We start from the raw sequence: 4,931 nt of genomic DNA on the forward strand, positions 1-4,931 counted from the left end.
TCCCAAATTTGCGTAATTTCACTACTGATTGAGGAATATTAAACATGTGAACATAAAAGATTTTCTAAGATCTGGTTTCTCATAATCGTTATAATAAATTTTGAATTTGGAAAGTTGACATGTATTGAACTGCGCACTAATTACGTGAATTGATATGTTTAGTTTATCGGATATTTGATATGCCCTATTTGAGAGTAATTAGTCCTCTCAAAATTTGTTTAGTTTACATGTGAGTCATTGATCGACTAAATTTCTGGTAATCAGTATCTGTTTGGATACTTTCTACGTATACCGTTCGTTCCCATAATATACGTTCCAATAAAATACGTGATTGCATGAACTGGACTAATGAGCTAATGAAAACAATGATCCAATTTATGGTCCAGTAATATAAAAGTGGGCCGAGTTGTATAGATAAGCCCAAGACGTTTGGATCGTGAGTCATATAAACATTCTAGATGGACGAAAACGCGGAGATCCTATCTCAGTCCCTCTTTTTCCGTTTTTCGATTATTTTTCAAACCCATCAGTTTCGGATCGGGTTAGTTAGGGTCTGCGTCTTTTCATTTTTTTTTAATACCAATCTACCCTTCTTCTGTTTTTTGTTTGTTCTATTTGTAACGGCATTGTATGTAATAATATCCAACTTTATGCCTATATAGTAAAAAGTGCTTTCCTTTTAATATTATAGATTCATCACTAAATGTTTTATTTTGTTTGTAAGTTGAGATAAATAATCAATATTGATATATTTGAACTTTTTTGTTTCTTTATATATGCCGGTATTTCGGTTTTCCATATATATGGAAAGCAAACACTAGAGTTAAATATATTAATATTGATAATTAAGTTTACAAAATATACGTTGTGTTTTAGTAAACTAGATTTTAATTTTATTTTAAATTATCTAATTAATTATTTTAAGATAATTATTATAAAGAAATTTAAATTTAATATATCAAGGCGACTAGTATCTAGAAAGAGCCCAATGCTAAAGCAGTGTCTCACTAGAGGCTCGAGTGTTCAAAGAAATTGACTACACTTCCGTCGATGATTCTATTCTCAACATTCCTTTTTTTTTTTGAACAAACCCATTCTCAACATTCCTACGCAGACTTTCGACTCTGAAAAAAATATCCAAATAAAGTTTACTCTTAATAAACACTACAAAAAAAAACTATACATTGATAGCACAATGATAGCATTGTTTTCTAAAGTGCTATACAGGATAAATTTGATTTTTTGATTTCTAGTAATAGGAATATATTAACGCTATGATATGAAAAAGATACGCAGAATAACAAAAATTACTAACATAACTAACTTTTGGTGAAATATTCATTAAGCGCCAAACATTTAGTGTTTTTTTCTCTTCTTGAAACACTTATAAACTTTAGAGTGGAGACAGAACGACTTAGGTTTTTTTTCTCGATCTTGTCACTCACCTAGATATCTCCGACGACACCATCGAAGCAATTAACCCTCTCACTGGCCACAAGTTTGTTGTCGTCGAAGCAATTAACCCTCTCGCTGGCCACAAGTTCGTCCTCCTGCGACACAATCGATCAGTTCGATTTCATATCGTGAGGCAAGTTTTTTCTTCGTATTGTTGGTTTTGTTATTTTGTGCTTTTAATCGTCACAATGGCAATAATTTTCCATCGGCGACGAGATTTAGGGTTTGTTTCAATTTTAGCTAATATTTAGAGTTATGTGCTTTAGATTTGTTGTTTGTTTAAATTTATTTGAGATTTAGGGTTTTATGCTATAGATTTGTTGTTTGTTTCAATTTTTTGAGATTTAGGGTTCTGGATTTTATATTTTCTCTTTGTTCATTTTTTTCAGAAATTTGGCTATGATTTAGCTTCATATACCGAAAAAATAACTCTGGTTTTTGGTTGCATATGTTCTGTTATACGTTTACACACTTTACTTTTGATTAGTCTGTCTAGGAAGCTCTATTTTATGCAAAGTTGTAAATGATTCACGAATGTGTATAACTGTAACGCCCTCACCGCCATTTTGTAGTCGGCCCCATGTCTACTCCTAGTCCACAAGCCCACCTTCCTTAATGGGCCTCATGACTTCTCACAAGGCCCGTGAGCACATCCATATCCGACGGTCGTTTTGCTACGTCCGTGAGGCTTTCAAAACTTGTTTACCGTCTCTACAAATCACCACATGATCGTTTCTTGTGTTTTGTCCTCACTTACACAGTTTTGACTATCACTTTCTGGAAGGTCACCCATATGAAACTATTCCAGCTCAAGCACCATTAACTAGAGAGTTCTATCAGAACCTTGGCCGAAAAAATAATTGCACTTTGGTGACATATATGGCCAAATCAATTCTTTTAAACCCCTCTAGACGTCCCTGAAACCGGGGTGTCACAATTTTTCTCAGTGAGAAACTACAATATCATCTTACTATGAAATGGAAACAATGTTACATTCGTTAATGAGGTCTCGCACAAAACTTTAAACACATCACAAAGATTATTTTCTTCTACGTACAAACTTATTAGTCTTATCTAACAGAGATATTTATTCACTATCTGTTTAAAACACAACTACAATATAAAATTTAAAAGAATATTTAAATAACAATATTAAATATTAAAAAAGTTTTTTTTTTAAGAATTTGAAATAAAAATAATTTCCGCACTGGGCTTTGAACCTGAAAACTCAAATATCAATAAAATAGTTGGTTTGCCCATTGCACTACATCAGATCTTGTGTTAGACTTGTATATATGGTGTAGAAGAAAATATTTTGGACTTGGGGATCTTGTGTTGTATCGTTAAACTCCTAACATTTTATCCGATTTATATTTCTCATTCTTGTAAATAACCTAAGAGTTATTTACTTTGAAAATTTTTAAGGTTTCAAGTTTTATATATTCACGACATTCTTCTCGGTGAGAAACTACAATATCATCCTACTTTGTAGTGGAAAAAATGTTACATTGCCAATGAGGTTTTGTACAAAATTTTGTACACATCACAATGATTATTTTCTTCTATGTAAAAACTTATTTTTCTTATCTCTCTAGTTGAGATATATATTATCAATCGGTTTAAAACATAACTACAAAAGAATATCAAAATAATAGTATTTCATATTTAAAAAAATAATTTTAGAAAAGAATTTGAAATAAAAATAATTTCTGCTGTCGTGCTTTGAAACCTGAAATCAAATATCAAATTGATAGTTGGTCTAACCATTGCCCTACATCGGATCTGGTGTTAGAATTTTGACTTTTCTAGAAGGTGTAGAAGAAAAGATTTTAGCCTTGGGGATCCTGTGTTGTACAGTCAAACTGCTAATTTTTATATATTTTTTTTATTTTTTTAAATAACCTAAGAAATATTTACTTTGGAAAATTTTACGGTTTCGCTACAGCAGATATTTTGTTAGACTTGTATATATGGTGTAGAAGAAAAGATTTTGGACTTGGGAATCTTGTTTTGTTTATTCAAACTGCTAACATTTTATCTTATTTATATTTTCTAGTCTTGTAAATAACATAAGAAATATTTACTTTGTAAAATTTTACGGTTTCAAGTTTTACATATTCACTACGTTTTTCTCGGTGCGAACCAACAGTATCATCCTACTATGTAGTGAAAACAATGTTACATTCGTGAAAGAGGTCTCGCACAAAATTTTGAACACATCGCATTGATTTTGTTCTTCTAGGTAGAGACTTTTTTTTCTTATCTCTCTAATAGAGATATTGTTCACTGTATGTTTAAAGCACAAATACAAAAGAATATAAAAATATTAATATTTAATATTAAAAGTATCTTGTTTTGTTTAGTAAAACTGCTAATATTTTATCTTATTTACATTTTCTATTCTTATAAATAACATAAGAAATATTTACTTTGTAAAATTTTACGGTTTCAAGTTTTACAAATTCATTACGTTTTTCTAGGTGCGAACCTACAGTATCATCCTACTATGTAGTGCAAACAATGTTACATTCGTCAAAGAGGTCTCGCACAAAATTTTGAACACATCGCATTGATTTTGTTCTTCTAGGTAGAGACTTTTTTTCTTTCTTATCTCTCTAATACAGATATTGTTCACTGTATGTTTAAAACACAAACACAAAAGAATATAAAAATATTAATATTTAATATTAAAAGAAACAATATTAGAAAAGGATTTGAAATAAAAATAATTTCTGCTGCCGGGTTTTGAATCCGGAAATCAAATATCAGTTAGATAGTTGGTTTAACCATGGCGCTACAACAGATCTTTTGTTAGACTTGTATATATTGTGTAGAAGAACATATTTTGGACTTGGGGATCTTTCGTTGTATAGTCTCACTGCTAACATTTTATCTTATTTTTTATTTTTTTATTCCTGTAAATAAACCTAAGAAAAATTTACTTTGGAAAATTTTACGGTTTCAAGTTTTACATATTCACTACGTTTTTCTTGGTAAGAACCGAAAGTATAATCCTACTCTGAAGTAGAAACAATGTCACATAAAACTTTGAACACATCACAAAGATTCTGTTCTTCTAGGTAGAGACTTTTTTTTCTTCTTATCTCTCTAATAGAGATATTTATTAAATTTAAATTTAAAACACACATACAAAAAAAATTTCAAATAATAATATTTAATATTTAAAGAAACAAAATTCGAAAAGAATTTGAAGTAAAAATAATTTCTGCTGTCAGGCTTTATACCTGGATATCTAATATTAATCAGATAGTTGGTTTAACCATTGCGCTACAGCAGATATTTTGTTAGACTTGTATATATGGTGTAGAAGAACAGATTTTGGACTTGGGGATTTTTCGTTGTAGAATCATACTGCTAACATTTTATCTTATATTTTATTTTCTATTCCTGTAAATAACCTAAGAAAAATGTACTTTGGAAAATGCTTCGGTTTCAAGTTTTAAATATTCATTACA

Source organism: Camelina sativa, chromosome 17 (genome assembly GCF_000633955.1).
Source record: "Camelina sativa cultivar DH55 chromosome 17, Cs, whole genome shotgun sequence".
Taxonomy (NCBI): domain Eukaryota; kingdom Viridiplantae; phylum Streptophyta; class Magnoliopsida; order Brassicales; family Brassicaceae; genus Camelina; species Camelina sativa.